Source organism: Arvicola amphibius, chromosome 14 (genome assembly GCF_903992535.2).
Source record: "Arvicola amphibius chromosome 14, mArvAmp1.2, whole genome shotgun sequence".
Classification (NCBI taxonomy): Eukaryota; Metazoa; Chordata; class Mammalia; order Rodentia; family Cricetidae; genus Arvicola; species Arvicola amphibius.
The window spans coordinates 31,913,749-31,935,373 of record NC_052060.1 but is presented as its reverse complement, the minus strand read 5'-3'; the positions used below and the strand labels follow the sequence as shown (position 1 = coordinate 31,935,373).

The 21,625-nt window shown below is 41.7% G+C and overlaps 1 protein-coding gene across 2 annotated transcripts in view; it reads left to right on the top strand.

The window, feature by feature from the left end:
- The first annotated feature begins 5,722 nt into the window (after nt 1-5,722).
- Usp53 (ubiquitin specific peptidase 53) overlaps nt 5,723-21,625 on the top strand; it is a 62,681-nt gene continuing 46,778 nt past the window's right edge. For both annotated transcript variants that reach the window (XM_038311448.1, XM_038311447.1), the window contains exon 1: nt 5,723-5,901. The gene's annotated coding sequence lies outside the window, so the exon portion shown is untranslated. The remainder of the gene's footprint in view (nt 5,902-21,625) is intronic.

Below are 21,625 nucleotides of genomic sequence, written 5' to 3'. Positions count from 1 at the left end.
TGAAGATCCTCTTCATGGGGGAGGTGAGCTTTAGATAAAGACAGGAAGATGTTTTCTTACTATGTATCATTTAAATACATTAATCACTTTTGGTTTTCAAAGGCAAACTGAAGTTTAAAGTAGCAACTAATGCATGTGTTTTGATTGTTCTCGTACTTTACTTTCTACTTTTAGTAATTTTTTTCTGTTTATATTTACCAATAATTTATATGCTCTGCTAGAATTCACTTCAAGTATTTTGTAGAATACGGTGAAGTACAACAAATATAAAAATCGAATTAATTTGCTTTTTAGTAGGCCTTCAAAAACTGAGGGGAGATTATTTTTAGCTTGAGAGCACAAGAGGTATTTTCAACATTAAGCAGTCTTAAGAGAAATTGAAGATAAAATTCCATTGCTGTAAAGGACAAAATTCAGGGCAGTAGGTGCAAATTACTGGGAGATGGATTTCATTTCATTGTGATAGACACATCTTAAGAGTTAGAAAATCATAAAAAGGAAATAATAGGTTACCTTCTCTCAGTTTGGAAGGGAACAGATCCTTACGTGAATGAGATTCTGGACAAGGGCATATTGCTGGAACACGGGACATAGATTCTTGTAGTATTACACTATCACAATATTACACAGTACTGGTAATCAAAACAGCAGCACTAATGGCCATAATAATACAGCATAGTACTGAGTAGTTGTTTTCATCTAGAGCATTGTCAAGTGACATTATATATGTTCTGTCTCATCCCAGTCCTTACAGTAAGAAAATCAGAATGTTTCAAAGTAAAATAACATGAGTATGAGATTGGCTAAGTTAACTGGTCAACAAAACTTAAGAAGGCCACAGTTTAAATCAGTTAGTATCTCACCAGCAAATTTTCTTGGAATAGCAGCTCCTATGAGAAACTGGGTGTTGAGCTAATGGCGTTTAAATGCCAGAGATGTTGAATTTGACCTTCTTGTGTTTATCAAGACATGATGCCCCAGATCTTGGCCATCCAGCGAATATTCAACACTTGACTTCTTTGAAAGGGGAACGATAACTCTCAGGGATTCTTTCTCACCCTACTCTTTTAGGCTGGTGACATGAAATCCCAAGGGACATTGCTGCAATAGCTTCCAGTGCATGTCTATACTGCTTGCAGTTTGTGAAAACTGCTGGGAAGAAGGCAGTCACCCACCCACTGATTGCCTAACAGAAAGGGGTCAAAATATCCCGCCTAGGATGATGCCAACTTAATCCTGTGATGAAGTGGAAAAAATCTGTTACTAAAAGCAGGGAATTTTCATTTGGGGCTGGATGCTGTCTTGTCGTGAGAGGCTATCTTGCCTTGTGTTGTTTAGTAGCATCCTTGCATTCAACTGTCACAACCAGAACTGCTCTACATAGTGTCAAATGTCCCACAGGAAAGAAGACAAATATCCCAGTTGAGATGTACATAGGAAATAAAGGATGAGCAGTATTTTCTAGCAGGAGAGTCTAAGATATTGTTAGAAAAGCAAAGAGATCATGGGTTTGTAAGCATTGGCAAGAATTTTGTATTTTACTTCATATAAATGGTAAACCATTGAACAATTTTAAGGTGGGAACTAACATGAATACGCTCTAAGTAGAATACTTTGTTGGCTTATGTGAAAAATGAATTTAAAATCATGAGAATAAATGAGACCTGGTGAGCATACACTAAGGCATACCATCATGTAAAGTAGACTGAGAGAGGGCAGCAAGACAGCTCAGGTAAAGGCACTTGCTGTCAAGCCTGAAGACCCAAGTTCAATTCCAGGAATCCACATGGTGGAAGGAGAAAAGAGATTTCCATAAGTTGTCTTCTGACCTCCACACACGATATAGTATGTGCATATTCATACACAAATAAATAAATAAATGGAAATAATTGTTTTAAAGCCCTGTAAAGTGAGAAGGAAAAACTGATGAAGTAGGAGTGAACTGGAGGTTTCTTGCCTGCCTGTCAGTTTCCAAATAACCACTTAATATTAATTATGGTAATATTAGTTATTGTAATATTAATTACAAACTGTTTGGCCTATTAGCTCTGGATTATTATCAATTAGCTCTTGCAACTTAAATGAACCCATTTTTATTATTCTGTATTTTACTATGAGGCTTGTGACCTCACATCTTGCTTCTCCCCCACCCCCGCAGCTACTCGAATCTCTCAAACTCCACCTTCTTCTTTTTTCCCTGTATCTTTGCTTGGATTATGCGCCTGGCTCTACTCTGCCTGGGTATCGGCCAAATCAGCTTCAGCTTCTTCATTAACCAATGGCAATAAAACGTATTCACAGCATACTGAAGGGCACCCCACACCATAGGAGGAAAGCAGCAAAAGGACTGTGTCACAAAAATTGTGATATGTGTGGGAGAAAATGGTTTTGATTAGATTTCTCTAGGAGGCTCATGCCTAAGTCATGGTCTGAACATTTTCTTCTCACAAACTCATCATATCATTCAAGAGTTTACAAGGGCTTCCCATTACATCAACTCCACAGCAGCCTTACTTTGCTTCTAAAGCTTCGCTTTCTGAACAGGCACATCTCTTCCTCCAAACATCCCCAGTAGCTCTAACTTTTGTCCAAATAGCTCTCTATTCTGAGAAGCAAAATCCACTAAAACTTTCATTCCATTCACTAGGAGATAATTTGTTAAACAGTGGTGCCAGGCACTCAGTTATGCCCTAAAGCTGCTGGGAAAAAATAGAGCTCCTACTCCCTAGGCCTTAGCTAATATGCGATTACTCATCGGACCTCCTCATGGGTGCATTTAGAGGAAAAAAGGATTTGTCTACTGTCTAATTTTGACTCATTCTTTTACTGTTGTTTCTTGATCCCACATTTCACTCTGCTCCTCCCAGTTCCGGCATGACTTTACCACACCTAGAACTATTAATGACTTCCAGGAACTGCTGGATCCCAGCTCCTCAGGACAGAATGTTGCTGTTCCTACCAATCAACAGTGGCAGGAACCTAGCCACAGGGTACTGCATTCCCCAGTCTGAGTTTTAATCAGCCCATAATAATAGAATTATGCTCGCACTGTGCAGTTCACTTGGACTTCACCTGAATGATGTAGGATATTCTCTGACACACCAAAAACTATTCATTTTATGATCCCTTAATCAATGAGGCAAGGATGGTCCTTTATAATTTAGGTCTGCTCACTCAGGGACTATTTTAATCCAACCCCTGCCACACACACCTCTCAAGTAGGAATAGAGATTCTGAGAGTCAGTACACCTGTAGTCCACACTGTGACCTTCCTAAACACAAAGCTTTCTGGGAGCCAACAGTTCAGATCTTGTCAATGGCAATGTCCTGTTCTTTCATGTGGCTTCAGGCTCTTTTCTCTCGATGCTTATATGGGGAGCTGCTGCAATACTATCATTTACAAGTCAGTACTTAGGTATACTGAAACTTGTACAATGCTTGAGACTGTATGTACAGTCAGGATTAGTCAAACTCTTGAGCAGTGCAAACTGAGGGACATGCTGTAATCTCTAAATTAGAAAGAGGTAGATGGCCTGCTGTCCATAATTCATGTTTCTCAAGAATGAATGTCACAGTTGTTCTGCCTGTTAACACTTAAGACAATCAGAACAATAACTGTTATAATAGAAATATGTTAGCCAGGAAGTAGTGACACACCCCTTCAATCCCAGCACTTGGGAGGCAGAGGCAGGCAGATCTCTGTGAGTTTGAGATCAGCCTGCTCTACAGAGTGAGTTCCAGGACAGCTAGGCATACACAGAGAAACCCTGTCTTGAAACACCAAATGAGAGAGAGAGGGAGAGAGAGAGAGAGAGAGAGAGAGAGAGAGAGAGAGAGAGAGAGAGAGAGAGAGAGAGAGAGAGAGAGAGAGAGAGAGAGAGAGAGAGAGAGAGAGAGGAGAGAGAGACAGAGAGAGAGAGAGGGGGGGGGGGGAGAAAGATGTCCAAAAGGGGTAAATAGGGGAGCAAATTTATCTCAGGGAGCTATGAAAAAATCTAAGGAAAAGAAGTATTCAGTTGAGACTGGGCCTCGTAGGATGACAGAACAGTGGGGATTTTGGAATAGCTAGCATGAAGAAACTGAGGAAATGTCAGGTGTGGTTTACCAGTATTGGGGTGGGATCACAAAGGGCAATGCAGATGATAAGGAAGGAAGGTGCCTAAAAAAAGTTCATGTTAGAAAAGCTACTAATAGAACGGAGATTAGAGGAAGAAATTAAAAGATAAAACGACCCCTTGAAGGATGAGGGAGAATTACAACAGGTGGGTTTGAGAGCTACTTAGAGTTGGCAATAGGTGGAATGAAGAGAAGGGCTCTGGGGTGACATTATTTGAAGAACAGACAGAAACAGTACGGATGAGTGAGGAGAAGACTGCTCTCGGGATAAGATAAAGATGTCCAAGTCTATTTTAGGACATACTTAAGGCACTCATGTGAAATCCCAATGGACACCGTTAGACGGGTCCAGTGTGTATGAAGATACACACTTCGTAGTGCTTTGTATATAATAATAGAGCTGACAGGCTATGTCGGTGATGAGGAAGAGGTGACCTACGACAGTATCAAACAACACCATAATATGGAGTGCTGCGAATAAAGGGTCCAGAGGAAGAAAAAAGCTCCAAGTGCATCAGAGAGGTTGATGAGGGGCCAGGAGGACATGGCATAATGCCAGTTACTTTAACTTCCCAAGAGCCGGTTTCTCCTCCCTCCACTCCGAAATTTTAATGCGGAGGGGCAGCGTCATTTCGTTCTACTTCTCTTTTGTGGTAAAGAGGCTCAATAAATTCTCAGAGATCCAGTTTCAAGAGCAATAAACTTGCCGCATGTTACCCACCAACTTCTAAGGCGTCCTCATCGTCTCTTCAGGTAAACTTTAGAGTCATCTGGGAGCTCACCTAAGTCTGTTTTTATCACTGTGTTCTACACATCTCAGCTTTGGAAAGATCTTTCCAAAGATCACGTCTACTCTGGAGAGATCCTGATAGCCAGACAGCCAGGCAGGTTTTTTGTTTTGTTTTCCTTTTTCCCTATGATCCCTAAGGAAGGTTTTGCAAACAAAGATTAGCTTGGTTCTCAGCAGCAGCTTGCCACTGAAAACCTGTTCCAAAACACGGAAACGAAGCTGCCAAATTTTCCTGACAAATATTAACCGGGGCAACACGCTAATTAAGGCTTTCATTTTATTAACGTTCACGAAACCACCAGCGAGGGGAAAATACATTCCCGCCGACGGAAACCATTCAACCGCAAACAAACAAACCGTCCCGACTCCCGGCAAGCCGTGAGGACCCCGGGGCGCCGAGCCAGCAATGGCTGGGTCCGCGGAACCTCGGCTCAGCTCCCGCCGGACCCGCACTCGGATTACAAAACCGCAAACCAAGGCGGAGAACAGCACAACCACTGCGTCTGCTGCGGACACAGTCCCAGCGCCAAAGACGCCGCTCGGGGAACCGCCACGTCTTTCCCCACGGCCCGCCCCGAGCGCCACGCCCCCGCGTCAAAAAAAAAAAAAAAAAGCCCTGTTCTCGCGGGATCTCGCGCCTCACGGAGCCCCGCGGAACTGGAGCATCACCCGCAGGAAAACTGGGAATTCACGTGCGGGGGCGGGGCGCGGCGGGAGGGCGGGGTCTGCTTCAGGGGGCGGAGCGTCCTGACGCGAGGGAGGGAGGGCGGGGTCCGGGGACCTGTTGATCGCAGGTGTCACTGGCCAGACCGGCCCCTGGCTCTCGGGTGTGCGCGCATGCTCTGCGCGCGTCGGGCGGCCGAAAGCGGCCGTGGCTGTCTGTCCCTGTGTGAGTCGGTTCGGTTCGGCTGTCACGACGTGGTGGGTGTCGGCAGGAGGCGGAGGCGGGCCGGCGGGACTGCAAAGGCTGCGGCGCTCGGGAGGTCGAGCTTGGGGTGAGTCTCGGGAGCCCCCCCCCGCCCCGCTAGGCGGAGGGCAGAGGACCCGCGCCCCCCTCGGCCTGCTCCCGCTCGCCCGCCCTCCCGCCCGCCCGTTCGGGCGCGCCGAGCCGGGTGGCCGCGGGCTGACGGCGGGCTCTGGCTGGGTCGGGATGTGCTGTCCAGGCTTCTGTCCCTCACGGTCCAGCCCCGCTGTCGCCAGGGCACTCAGCCTTCTCCGGGGCTCCAGCATGATTGGCGTCCCTCCTCGGGGGAGCGGGCTGGATTGGATGCGGTAGAATCTTGGGGTGATGGTTTCTCAGTCGCTGTACAGAGATGGACAAAGTTAATGTTTAGCTTCCAAGCGGCGCTTTACGGTACAATTACCCGAACTACTCGGCGGCGGCGCGGGAGAACAGGAAGTGCCTGCACAGGTGTAACAGGGAGGCTCTGAAAGCCTGCAATCTGAGCCCGTTTGGAGGTTTTGTTATTCTCAAGGGGTTTGCTTTATCCATGCAGAACCTGATAAAGGCTTCCAAAACATAACCTCACGTCCTTATCTCTTCGCAGTTTTCCATATCTGGAAACATATCTTCCCCCCCCCCCGAATATTTTCAAGGCTGCTTTTGAGGTACATTGACGGTAAACTTAAGTTCTTTGTGATTAGCACTGAAACATTTGGAAAACGGCATGCTACTTTTCACATTTAAAAGGTGTAGCAAGTGCTGACACGAAGTTATGATGGGAAAAATTAGTTAAATTGTTAACTTGTCAGTTTTATTTTCTGTCGTCTTCAAGTCTGGAATGACGATGATGACCCTTCATCCTGTTAAATAAAAATTAATAGGAAAAATGAAGGAAACGTTTCGCAAATGTAATGTGTGATTCATCCAAACAGACTTAACTGTGGGTGGGAGCTGTAGTATGAAAAATAAGGTTTCTGCCTTATTTTTTTATAGGCTTTGAAAATGAACTCCTTTAACACCTTGTTTAGGGCCATGATTACTGACTAGACACTTAATGAAAGTGATTTATTTGGTATGTAAATCAAACCAACGATAGTACCAATGGGTACCAATAGGTAAACTTTCCAAACTATAAAAATCAAGAGACCCCCCCATCCCGAAGCCTTTTTCTTAGTTTTTTTTTAATTCATAAAGTTGTAGGTTCTCTCCAACTCATGGGACGTGACACTAACAGTTCATTACTGTTTTCTCTAAAGGATGCATACGTCACACTGTTTTTAAATAAAAAGTTTGTCATTTTAGAGTAGGACACATTTTCTACTTATTTTTGTCCTCGAAAAGAAAGCCCACAGTGTCCTTCCCGTTTCAGTCTGATCTCTGTCTGATTCAAGATACTTTTTATGTTGTTTACTCTCAGACATTTACTTTGACTGTGTGGTGTCAAGAAGTGCAGTTTTAGTGTCCAAGGGCTTAGAAGTTTGTTTTAACTGGACGAAGTTACAGACTGGAAAGAAACCTAACCTATTTTAAGGGGTGATGATGCACTTTTAGAAGCTAAAGGCAGTTGCTTCCATTTCGAGACTTGCTGGACCTCCTCTAGTTGGAGAAGGGATGAGTGTTGCTTGACTCCACAGCTTTCTGAAAATACATTTGATCTCTACACAGTTATGGTTTACGTTCGCAGACCCAGGTGTGCAGTTACTGAAATACCTAGCAGACTTGTTGTTTCGTAGCTTTAACTATAAGGTGCGCCCTAATTATAGACCCTAATGACAATCTGCAGCAAGCTTGGTAGCTTATATAGAGCATGTGCAAACATTTCGGACACAGTGTGCTAAGATAGGGAGCGCTTCATGAGATCTTGCGTTAAGGAAGGACATGCGTCATCTTGGAAAAGCAGAAATTAGTGTGAGTACAAATGTGTTGGTATGGTAGATGATTCACTTTGTATCTAAGTGATTTTTAAAGTGTTTGTTTACAGTGTATGTATATAATAGAAACAAGAAATAGGTGTAACTGCTCCTTACAAGGTTTTGAAATCTTAAGTAATTTCATATAACACCCTAACCTTGACAGGTTATTTTTTTTTAAAGAAAAATAGGAATAATATAATGTATGTGTGTGTGTGTGTGTGTCTGTGTGTGTGTGTACTGCATATGGAGAGAGGCTAGGCAAACACATTTGTACTATTCTTTACCAAGTTAATTCATATTCTCTACTAATTCTTTATTGGTCCCTGATTACAAATGTAGTATTTGCTTATAATTTTGTTTGTTTGTCTTCCTTTGTAGCCTAGGCTAACCTCAGACTTACAGTCCTCCTCCTTCAGCTTCCCAGGTGCTGAGATGATAGGTGTGCACCACTATATGAGGCTTAGAATTGAATTTTAATATATTGGTTTTCTGTGTGACTTTGATTTTTTTTTTAAACATGCCTTTTCTTTAAAATGAAAATGTTATCAGAGAAGGTTGTCTTAGGCCACTGGAAGTGTCTACAGGGCTCAAATTGTCTCATGTATTCATATTTGTAATCTGAGAAATAACATTTTATGTAAACCTTCACTATTGTAGGTGTGTGTGTGTGTGTGTGTGTATGGTTGTTTTTTGGTACTGGGGATTGAACTAAATCCCTATGGTAGGCCAATGCTGTGATCACAGAGCTTCTACAACTTCAGTCCCACCCTAACTATTCTAGTAAATAAAATGGTAGCCTTTCAATAGTGTGAAGTTTTATCATATTAAACTGTTGGAGGAGGCCGCTAGTTAGTTCTGGCCATTTAGCCCCAAAATAATCACACAGAAACCATATGATTTAAATCACTGTTTGGCCCATTAGCTCTGGCTTCTTATGGGCTAGCTCTTACATTTTAATTTAACCCATTTCTAGTAATCTGTGTATCACCACGTGGCTGTGGCTTACCAGATAAAGTCCCGTCTTGCTCCAGTGGGCCTACATGACTTCTCTCGACTCTGCCTTCTTTCTCTCAGCATTCAGCTTAGTTTTCCCCACCTAGCTCTGTTCCCCTATAACTCTGCTATAGGCCCAAAGCAGTTCCTTTATTAACCAATATTCACAGCATACAGAGGGGAATCCCACATCTGTATGGGTATTTTTGCCTGACTATATGCCTGTGCACCATCTGTGTGCCTGGTACCCAGAGAGGCCAGAAGCTGGTGGAATCACCTGGGACCGGAGTTACAGATAGTTCTGAGCAGCCATATGGGTGCTGGAATCTGAATGTAGATTTGGGAAAGCAACCACTGTTAACTGATCAGCCATCTCTCTGTTTCTAATTTAGCTTTTGAGTTTTTCTGGGATAGGTTTTTCTAAGTGAACCTTTTCTAATATATACAATGTGCTAGGTACTAGAGATTCAAATATTAAAAAATGTTAAGTAATCATAAGTCAGAAAATTTTCCTTATCTTTTATTTTGAGACAAGGAATTCATCATGTAGCCTAAGGCAACCCAGGAGGTACTAACCACCTGAGTGCTGTGCTGATTGGTAGGCATGAGCAACCACTGCAAGCCCTGAATTCTTTCTCCTCTAAACCTCATTTCTGGCCATCTCTTCCCCCTATTGAGTTCCCAAAGTTGAAAGGGTGTTGGGTTAGTTTCTCTCTCTTAGGCCCTTACTTTTGTCAGATTCTGTTTCTCTTCCCATTCTCCTTTCAACTTCCAGCCACACCACACCACTGAAGCAGATTCTGATTTGGCAGAGGATGGTAGGCTACTTCATCCTTGGGTTACATTGGAGAGCTGCACTGTGTTGCTGTAGAACTCAGGCAGAGTACCTGAGGAAACCTGGAGCTAGGTGAGCCATCATCTTAAGATTAAGAAGACGACTGAGCAGGAAAGGGATGTTAACGCAAACTGGGAAGCATTTCAGGCCTTTGCAAGGCTCCCCTTCTATTACTTTCTCTGGCTAGGGGCATCCTCATGTTATTTTATGAGGTAAGTATCAGAACATGGATTCCATCTTTGCCAAGAGTCAGGTAGGCATTCTTTGCCCATCAGTACTTCATGCTTGGGTTTTTTCAAAACGTCCTAATCTGCATATTGAAGCCCTTGTCTTCTGAAAACTTTCCCAAACTTAGATAATTGCTTGAGCCCCACAAGTTTTCCCCTCCTCTATAGTGCTGCCATACAGGCCTGGCGTAATTCTACTATATCCTTGGGGGTGTATTACCGACACTGAGCTAGCTGCCAGAGGGTAGGAAATTGTCTTGTGTCTGTTGTGTCTGCAATGCCAGGCTTGTCTGCCCTGCGGCCCAAGGGCAGCCTGGTCCCAGCCTAGCAATGAGTGCAACTGGACATGTTTGTAGATGACAGCATCATATTTCAGTGTCAGAAGGTTGGACACTGATAGGTGATGTTTGTTGGGAACACTTGAAAGTCCTTGTTATTTCGGATTTCTCCTTTCCCCTCAATAACTTACATTTCAATAAGCACTGAAGAGGCTTAAGATTTGCTTTACATTTTCAGAGAACTGAGTGGAGGACACAGTAAATAAAATACACAGTAGGTCAGTTATATAGTGTTTTAGAAGGTACAAGGTGCCAAGGGAGAGAAAACTAGAGCAGGGGAGTTAGGAAGGGAAGATGGAAGTCACGGTGGTTTGCAACTTTAAGTAGCTGAAGGCTACATTTAGAAGGTGGGGCTTTAGAAGTGAGAGAAGACAAAGCCACTGGGATCAGGGAGCACTGGTAATTCCAGGCAGAGACATTCCACTATCAAGGCTCCTGAGAGTGGGAGTTTGTTCGATATGTGTTTGAATGACAAGGGACCAGTCTTCTGGAATGGAAAATGCCGAAGGTCAGGTAGCTAGAAGTGAGATCAGAGGGTAGGATGTAGGTATATTAATAGTTGTTGTTGTGTGAATGTTTGCAAACCCTAAATACCTAAGTGGGTACCTCATCCCAGTGCAGTAGTGTTAACAGGTGAGGTTTGGAGGAGGTCAGGAAAACAAAACCTTCATGAATGAAGAGGCTGGAGTAACCTTGCTCAACTCTTCTCCCATGTGTGGATGAAGAAGAAAGTCAGCCCTCACCAGCCGCTGTTGTCTTTGTATGCCCAGCCTTCAAAACTGTGAAAGATAGGTTTTTATTATTTATAATATCTAAACAAAGGTATTTTGTTATAGCTGCCAAAGCAAGCAAAAAAAAAGGTGTAAAATCTAAAATCTTGATAAGTTAGACTTCACCAGAATTTAGAACTTCAAAATTAAGGAATTCCTAAAGGCATCCAAGCCAGTAAGATCATGACTAGAAGACTGAGCATAGTCTTTCCCAAGAGAGGTGTGAAGGCACCTGAGCCTGGGAAAGGCTGCTCAGTATCACTCGCCCTGGAAGTGTGTGTTCCAGCCACACTGTAACAACACCAGAAGCCACAATGTCTCTTAGTAAGAGACACTGAATGAGGTCACAGTGTTAGTAAAGACCTGGCATAGCTACAGCTCCCCCATGCCAGTGTTGGGAATGGAAAACTGGTGTTTGAAAGTTTGCAGTGCACTCTGGTGATTATTTTTTATGACGTGACACATGAGCAAGCATACATCCCAGTAATCCTACTCAATATCGTCCCAAGAGAAAAGGGGAAAAACAAACCAGCCAAAAACAGACTGTAAAAGACTTGCACTTGGTGTTCATGCTTATTTTCAATAACTCAGTTGGAAGCAATCCAAAAATATAAATTTTAGTATGTTAATTCACATTACTTAATCTTAAAAAGGAGTGAACAGTTACTGAGTTGTGCAGTAAATTGGTGAAACTCAAAGAGTTTGTTTAATAGAAATAAGTGTACAATTTCATTTGTGTGAAATTCTAGAAATTTAAAATTGTGGGAACAAAAAGCAGATGCATACTTGCTTCAGTTGTGTGTCATAGTTCTCTATTATGATAAAAAAAATTACCACAAATTTAGCAACTTAAAATAATTCCTATTCATTCTTTTGCAGCTTTTAGTGAGCCAGTCCAGATGGGTTCTACAAGGTGTCTGTCCTGTGTTGTCCAAGGCTGAGGTCAGAGTGTCGAATGGGTAGGCTTCTGGCTGGCGGAGTCCTCAGGGAAGAATCTGCTAACAGGCAGATTCTTTTCCTTGTAGGACTAAAATCTTGGGTCTTTGGTCTTAAAGGCTCCCCACAGTCCTCATGTGGGCTCCACATCCTTGCTGCCCCACAGGAATGAAATCTGCCCACCTTCTCCTCACTCCCCACAAGCTAAAGAAAGCTCTCTTTGCTTTTAAGGGCTCCTATCATTAGATTGGCCCAACTCCAACTCCCCCCCACAAAAAAAACTACAAAACTCCTGTCATCGTCCGTGTTATAAGACAAATACCATCAATGGATTGCATCTTTCCTGTCTTCATGTTTTGGAGAGCAGGGTGTACACTGTAAGGATGTGTGTGTGTTCATGCATGTACGTGTGTGTGTACGTTATTTTACTTCTGCCCTCTGCACTGGCAAAGGCTATGACTGTGAAGAGACTTAAGAGAGCTATTGGGCATCAGAAACAGTTGGCCATAGTAGTGACTGCATGTCAAACGCCCTCAGCTGTACACTAAAGGAATGGATTTTAGTGACTAACCACAACTCAGAAAAGCAGGCTAGTTTTTAAATCCTGGATTTAAAAATACTGATAGTGAAAATAAGTTGATACTAGTATCTTCCAAACTGCTTTAATTTTTATCTTATGGAATACCAAACTGGCCATAGTATACAGAGCAGGATGGATGGATGGATGGATAGATAGATAGATAGATAGATAGATAGATAGATAGATAGATAGATAGATAGATAGATAGATAGATAGAGTAGTATGTAAAAGGATTGGAATTAATATGAGCTAAGAGTAACAGCCAACCCAGCCTTAGGGTGTCTTTTAGGGTTGGAGTCCCTGTAGTTTGGTTTTTGCTGCTCAGCTGTTGGACCTGGAGATGGTAAAGCCAGACAGTATTAGCGCCTTCAACTTCCTGCTTCATATGCTTTGCTGATTTGCCTTCTGAAGGGTACCTTGTATTCCTTCCCTTAGCAGTCTGTCGTCTGCTGCCCTTGCCCAGGATCCTGGTATTTCTTACACATTCCTGGACCAACCTTCGGATTTGCTGCTCTTATGCTCGTACTCCTTTACATAGCTATCGTTAGTCTATCACAAAATATCCATCTATTATAACTAGCCATTTACCTCAAGTAGTGCCACAGTCCTGGTGTGAGTTTGCCAGTTTGATGGGTATATAGTGTTTCAGTTTGTGAAATTCCAAGGTTTGTTTTGTTACAATTTAGTCTTCTCATTTGTTGATGTATAGTCAGCCTATTTTCCACTTGTAAACTTGTTTTGTTTTTAGCCTTCAGCAGTTCCTTGTGTGTTTTGTTGGTTGTAGTTATTGCACCCTTGTCTCATTTCTTCTTGGAGAGAAGGATTGTTTTCTTATCTCTTTAGTCTTTTGATTTATATTCAGTCTTTTGTTTTCTGTTGCATTCAGAACTTCAAATTTTAGCAGCTTTTAAGCTTGATATGTATTGCTTTGTCATTGAGTTCTATATATTAACCTCACATTTTATCATTTAAACTGTTGGTTTGTTGTTTACTTCTAACTCCTACAACAATTCTCCATGACAATTTGATATTGAATTTACTGAGAGTCCCTTTAATTTTGCATGATTCTATTACATTTCTTGAGATTTAGTTTATCTTTTTCATTTGTGAACACACAAACGCACACACACATACACACACACAGATACCTTTATGAATTATATAAGTGTGCCTAGCCTACAATTCATAGTTATTTTTGGCACAGGATTTTCTCTCCTTTTCCCCAGTTTGTTTGAGCAATCCCATTTCAAATAACAAATGAAATTGCTTGCATGTTCATTCACATAAAACATACATGTTCTCATACTTCATTGCTTATCAGATGGGATCATTGTTACATAAAAGCACTGTTGCTTTTTTTTTCTTTAATTTGGTCCCAAGGTCTCTCTGGAGAGTGGCTGTAAACAAGCCCTGGCCTGAAAGGGTTTAGGTGATTTGGGTCATGGGTTCTTATGTATTTTTCATGATACTTTTGTTCTGGAGTATACCCTAGTGTCTGAGCACCCAGGTCCCCATGTGGAACCAGGTGTTCCTCTCACTTGGAAGTTACTTACAGCAGGGACCCTTGTGGCTCTTACTCAGCCCGTGTCCCGTTTCAGATGCCCATTCCCTCACAGAGCTCTAAGAGGGAAGGCAGTCAGCTTGGAGTCTGTTTAGACAGAGAGGCTCGAGGAACATCTTCAGCCTCAGAAGAGGGGGCAAGGCCAACAGGAAGGAGAGGTGTCTCTAAGTATGCACCGCCACTAGTGGGTGAGGAACAAGAAGGGAGGGCCTGTGGATTCAAACCTTGAGAGAAGTCCAGGATGCTGCCTAGTGGTGTGTACCAGAGTTTGTCCAGTAACAGTTTTTGGAGCAGCCTGCCACGAGTTTACACACACCACAGCTGTGAGGGGAGCATGCCATTTAGCTGCTCAGTCTTTTCAGAGTCTCAAGTCCATTGGATCTAGCTACCTCATAAGAAAGTGGCCGGCAGGAGGCCAGTGTATAGGGCAGATAAGGACCTGTATCTACCACATTGATAAGGTGGGAGGAGATTAGAGAATTAGAGCAATGGAGGATAAAGAAGCCCCACCTCTCAGAAGAAAGGCCATACATGTTGAGAGGGATGTGGAGCCTCTGCAGATGTCTTGTTAGGCTTGTGTGTTTCTGCTGAGGGCGCCTGCTTTTGTTTCCTTCATGGTTTGCTGCTGCTCAGTACTGGGGTAGTGGGTGTTGAAGTTTTTGTCATTGTTGTGGATTTGTGTGTGTGTGTGTGTGTGTGTTGTATGTATGTGTCACATGTGTGTGCTGGTGCCTGTGGAGACCAGAAGAGGGAGCTGTTGTTATAGGCAACAGTTATGAACTGCGTGGCTGGGGCTCTGGGAACAGAGCTCTGCTTCTGAAAAAGCAGCACGTGTCCCAGCTGCTAAGCCACCTCTCCAGCCCTGTATGTCTTATATTTTAAATTTTAATGCTTGTTGGCAGGTAAATATTGCCAGAAGGCATGATAGTGTGTGTGTGTGTGTGTGTGTGTGTGTGTGTGTGTATGTGTATGTGTGTGTGTAAGCAGAGATTGCTTATTTGTTTCCTGGATGCCGAGAACTGAACAACCACACAGAAACTATATTAATTATAACATTGTTTGACCAATGGCTCAACTGTATTTCTAGCTAGCTCTTATATCTTAAATTAACCCATTTCTGTTATTTTGTATTTTACCATGAGGCTCGTTTTGTTACCTTTTGCTTCTTGGGCTGCTACATGGTGTCTGCCTCTTTCAGCAGCTACATGGCATCTCTTTGACTCTGCCTACTTTCTCTCTTTAGCTCTTCCAGCCTGACTATATTCTGCCTTGCCATTGGCCAAAGAAGCTTTACTCATTAACCAATAAAAGCAGCACATATACAGAAGGACATCTCATATCATCTACCCTTTTCTGTCTAAATAAAAGGAAGGTTTTAACTTTAACATAGTAAAATTACATATGACAAAACCAGTATCAAGCAAGAATTACTCTTACAGTTTAGTCTATTTGTTTCTAGAAAGTTTCATATCTAATTTATCTTTTATCATAACTAAGGAAAACTATAACTACCTGTCTTCAACTCTTCAAAGACCCCAGAAAGATATAATATTACCTAAGTAAACAGGAAGTGCATTGTAAGCAGCTTCCAAAGGTCTAGAATTGACAGAGACATCTCACGCAAAATTCTTCTGTAACATTGGGGCATCCATCTTTAGCCTACAGGCCCATAGTATCCGGCATCTGGTATTTTCCATGAATCAGGAAATTTGAAGATCTGTTCTACCTGTAATGGCAAAGTTCATCAGTTGTTTTCTTCTGTGTCCTGCAGAATGTCTGGCAGTTTCTTCTGTGAAGCAGGAACTCTGAAGGACCATCCCATCTATTGGAAAGTTCAGCAGTCACTTTTCTGTGGGTCCTGCATGTCTATTTCATACAGTATATCATAAAGCAGTCCAGGCAAGATCAGTTTCTTGCCCAAATGGCTAGCCTTATCACATTGAAGGCACATTCCATAACAAGTTTCTTTGATGCCCATCAATCTCTCTGAAGTAATTGGTGCTGCCAGGAGCAGACATGTCTCACTGTTGAGAAAAGTTTAGGTTATTAAAACATTTAAAATGCCATATTCTTTAGGTCTTTGAAGTGTTGAAGATTATCTAACTGAAATATATCTCTGTGTGTCTAGAGAATCTAACATGACTATAAGTTTGGCTATTATAAATGACTATTACTCTGTAATTTTAAATTATACATTATATTTTTAAATGAGCATCATAAACATTAATACTTTAAACAAGAGTAGAAATATACATATAACAAAACTGACCTTAAATTTGTATCAATAAACCTGCAAAGTATTCATTTCTTTATCATACCTCCTTTTTTTTCTTTAGAAAGACCTTGACTGTGATCATTAACTATTTATGATCAACCCCCTTTAAATGAAAATAAACATTTATAAACAATATTTGGAAATTTGGGCATTGTTCTCTAGACTTCTTCCTTCTGATTGGGGGTGCTGTTAATCAGATCTTTCGTGGAGTATCCTGTGTAAGTTGGTCCATCTCAGCCAGCAGTCCTGAAGCTGCCATGGATATTAGACTTCCTGGGCCATCACTTCAGGGGGTCTTGTTAGATCAAACCATATTAGCCAGTAAGAAACCCACAGCTTTCTATCCTCTGTGGAAGCAAAAGCAGAACCACTTTTCCTGAGACTTAAATTTTGAAGTCAGGATATCTTTAAAATATATATGTTGGTTTAGCTTAGCAGCTCATACAATGAAATGCCTCTCTGAGTTAACTCATTTACAGTCAAAAAGTGGCATCTTCCACTCAGCTTGTTTTCAGTTTTTATCCATGTTTCATGTTACCAGTATTTTATTCCTTTTTGTTTTGATTAATATTTCATTGTATAACCATACCATATTTTGTTTATCCATTCATCCATCTGTTGATGGAATTTGGACTATTTCCACTTTTTGGCTATTTTGAAGAGTGTGTTATTTCTCTTCTACATCACCTCTTCAATACTTACTTATGCATAGATATAGGCTTCCATTTGGAATCAACTGTCTTTCATTCTTTTGATGAATTTTGTCTATAAATTTCCAGCAGCTACAGTTTTCTGTAACATTGGTCTGAGACTTACCATGCTTGGATATGAAGGTTACATTTCCTTCATGATTTGGGGCTCATGTTTGGATATGAAGGGCTATTTCAAAATGTAGTTTATTTTCCTTGTGACCCATGATAATTTAGCATTGGGAAGTAATGGATCTTTGAAAATTAGGTAACATTTGACTTTGAGTCCAGTTCTGGCACCACTATCAGAGGGAGAATGCCTATCTCTTTTCTATTTTTAACTCAACTACTTAGTCTTTTTGTTTTATATTTTTGCTTGGATCAATTTTAGGACTTTATATTTTGCTATGCACTTATCTGGACCTTTAAATTTTTAGCGCTATTTTTAGACATTCTTTTACAATGTTTTCACGTACATATCTGTGGTGTTTTCTCCTTTATCAGTTCTACTGGTTTTATATCTCCCTTCTCTTTAATCAGCCTCGTGAAGATATTTCTAGTGTAGATTTTGCAGAAACTAAGTTTGATTCATTCTCCTTTTGACAACTTTTTCAACTTCTCTTTCTTCATTTTATATTTGAACTTTAAGTCACCTGTTTTGCTTGCTTTCACCTCTCTAGTTGAACTCTGAAATTCTTACCTCTTTCTAGAAGTATTTACCTTTTCTTTCTAGGAATCATTGGTGAATTTAAGTATATTTATGCTTCTTGACTTTTAAATCATGCTTAATGTGTGTGTGTTTGCATTGCTTTTTAGTGCTTTGCATGAGAACTTAAAATATTTTGGTAGTTCTTTCATAGTTTTATACCATACCACCCAACCATTCCTCGACCTACCCCCTCCCCACCCATCCAGACCAATTTGTGTTGTTGTTTTTAAGCCCATCAAGACCAATTTATGCTGCCCAAATATTTTTGGATGTGTGATCTTCCTTTGAAGTGTGATCTACTTTTCAAGGGCTACAGTCTTAGAAGAAACTGACACACCCTCTCCTAGAAACTATCAGTTGTCAGAAGCTCCTCAGGTAAAGTGGAGTTTCCTGTCCAACTCTCTCTCCATTGTGTATTTGATATGGCTTGAACTTTCAGAGGTCTTGTGTGTTCTCTCTCAGTTACTGTGCATATGTTCATATGTTCATATGTATAGCTTCGCTGCACTGTCCAGAAGACACTGTTTGCTTTAAGTCATAGACTGCATCTGGTTCTTGCACACTGTCTTCCACAGTGTCCCTAAGCCTTTGAAGAATGGGGAATATATATTCCACTTAGAGCTGAGTATTCTGGTCTCTTAATCTTTATAGTTGGCCAGTTGTGGGCCTTTGTGTTAATCCCATCTACTACAAACATAAGCTTCTCTGATGGAGGTTGAGAGATAAGTCAGTCTCTGGGTATAGCCTGAACTTATTGATCACAAATATTTTCTTCTCTTTCATTTAATTTTCTTGTGAACTATCTTTTCAGTTTTTTTGTTTTTAATTTACACATTATTGTGAACTAGCTGATACTGTGTTATTTGTCTTAACTCTGTTTTTTTCATTCTCTATTGTCTTGGTTAGGGTTTCTGTTGCTATGAAGAGACACCATGACCACAACAATTCTTATAAAGGAGAATATTTAATTTGGGTGGCGTACAGTTCAGAGCCCTAGTCATCATGGTGGGATATGGCAGTGTGCCGGTAGACATGGTGCTGAAGAAGGAACTGAGAGTCCTACATCTCATTCCACAGGCAACAGGAAGTAGACTGACTCTACATGGAGCAAAGGAGGCCTCAAAGCTAGCCCCCACAGTGACACACCTACTCCAAGGCCACACCTCCTAATAGTGCCACTCTCTCTGAGCTCATGGGGGCCAATTATATTCAAACTATCACATTATGTTATTGGAGGGTTCAGTTCCCTACCTCTTTTTGTTTTTTGTTGGTTTTTTCCATATTTATGTATTTAGAATCAGAGAGAGAGAGAGATTTCGTATATATATTTACACTCTGCACGCATGTGGCAGTGAGAGGACAACTTGGGTGAACTGTTTCGTTCTTCCCACCGTGTGTTCAACTGCTGAGCCATCTCGCTGTGCGTCTGTTCTGCTCACGTTTTCTGAGAGTCCAGCAATAGTTACCGAGTCATAAACTAGCCCTGTTTGTCTGTGCTGAAGCAGGTGACAAGGCTCCAATATGGATGCGAGCTGATTTCAGGGAGCAGAGAGGAGATGGAGGGACTTCATGAAGTCTGGGAATTTATTCCTAAGGGGCTTCTTATGGCCTGCTAACAGGAGTGGTGCTCTAGAATAATCTGTGTAGTGGGGGCAGGACAGAGCACAAAGGGGCTGTGCCTGTTCTTGTTTCATAGACAGGTTTTCCTGTAATACAGTCTTGATGTAGACTCTCCCAGATGGCCCTGGATATCGGTACTTTTCTGTATTTGTACTGTGTGGGTTGAGAGTTCTCTGGAATAGAAAGGTTACAACTAGGAATGTCTTTCTTGGTCCGTGGTATTTGGTGCTCTCCATCACTTAACTGCTGTCGCTTTCCTCCTTAGGAGCCAGTCACTTTTGGTATTCTTAGGCTTTCTCCCTGCTTTTCGTTACAGCTGACTTTTGTTTACTTATAGGGATAGGTTAGACCAGTGATTCTCAACCTTCCTAATGCTGCAACCCTTTAATACAGTTCCTCATGTTGTGGTGAAATAAAATTATTTCATTGCTACTTCAGAACTGTAATTAGGCTGCTGTTATGAATCATAATGTAAATATCTGTGTTTTCCAGTGTTCTTAGGTGACCCCTGTGAAAGAGTCATTTGACTCCCAAGGGATCACAACTCTCAGTTTGAGAGCCACTGAGTCAGAAGACAGCACTGAACACATTCCTGTTTGACATCTTACGTGGGAATGGAAGGCACAGTATTTTTAAAGTATCTGTGTCTGTGCCCCTCACAAACCTGAGTTCTTAAAAGGGAGTAATTGCTTTACATATCTTACTTCATGGCATAGAATTGGTGACAATGAAGTTTTGTTGAAAGAATATAATTTTAAAACTATTTTCCATTAAAAATAGAAATTTATGGGCTGTGGAAATGAGTTAGTGATAAAAATGCTTTTTGTAAAAGTGTATAGTCCTAAGTTTGAATCTCCAGAACCCACATAAAAGTTGAACATGTAGCACAAGTGTCTAATCCTCACAGTCTTACAGAGAGCCGAGAGGCAGAGACAGGGGAATTCCAGCTAGTCTGGCCTACATAGCAGAGAAACAATGACGAGACTGTCTCAAGCAAGGCAGAAAGCTCAGACCAAGACCAGAGGGTGTCCTCTGACCTCTGTGCCCATATCATGGTATGTGAATGTTCACACTCACTCACACACACACCCACCCCCCCCCCACCCCCCCCCACACTCACACACACTCACACACACACGATTTAAGGTAAGAATTAAAAAATGATGTTGTACTAGTTACTTCCTATTGTTGTGATAAGATACCATGACCAATGCAGCTTATAGAAGGAAGGGCTGGTTTCAGATTGCAGTTCCAGAGGGATAGGAGTCCATCACTATCATGATGTGGTAGTGAACAGGCAGGCATACGCAGAGAATCAACAAGGTTTATCCTGATCTCCTAGCAGGAGAGAGAGCTAACTGGGGTGAGATGGGCATTTGAGACCTCAGAGCCCTCCCCAGTGACACAGCTCTTTCAACAAGTCCACTCCCACTTCTTCCCAACTGGAAGTTCTGCCAGCTGAGGACCAAGTGTTCAAACATGTGAATCTATGGGGGCCATTCTATTGATGTTGTAAAAACATGGCTAAGTTTATTAAAAATGGTATATATGATGTGTTTCAGGATTACTTAGATCTCCTTAAGAGGAGTTTGCAAACTTAGAGAGTTAAGTAGAGGAAACAGCTAACATTTTAAGCAGGACAATTACTGTTACCCCATTTGTGAGGTGAGCAAGTCTTGACTCTGGGATGGGAAGAATTTATCTGAGACCAGGCAGCTGATAAGCTGGCCTGGAAACAAGGTCTGTTGAGTGAGTCTTTAGAGACTGGTGTCTTTCTTCTTTCTTCACTAGTGCTTTGTTACCAAGTGGGTATTTGATCAGTGATAGTAGGCTGACCCAGTCGCTCATCTGTGTGTGCTGTGAAGATAAAATTCAGTGACTTTGACCTGGAGATAACACAGAGTCTGTTGAGACCCTTTGCAGTATGCTTTCCTCTCTAGCATCTCTGGCCACACTGGGCTTCTTTATGTTCCTCCAGCAGACCAGATTCTATCCAGGTTATTACCTGCACTTGCTGTCCACACTAACTTGGTCCTTGCTATCAGCTTGCTTTCCCTCCTTCAAATCTTGATGTAGATACAAGCTGCTTACTCATTTCTCAACATCCAGCTTAAAATGTAAGGTACATATCCTGTCCTGCTTCCTGACCCTTCCCCAGTTAATGCTGCTAGTGCCCTCTATAATTTAATGTGTTGTCATTGTATGAAGCATTGTCTGAACTTCATTGTGTTGGCTCAGTGTTCAGTACAATATGTGGCTTGGTACAAATTTGTTAAATGAAAGAGTGCAAGGAGGAAATTCAGTTGATTAAAGAAAATGTTGATAGCAAG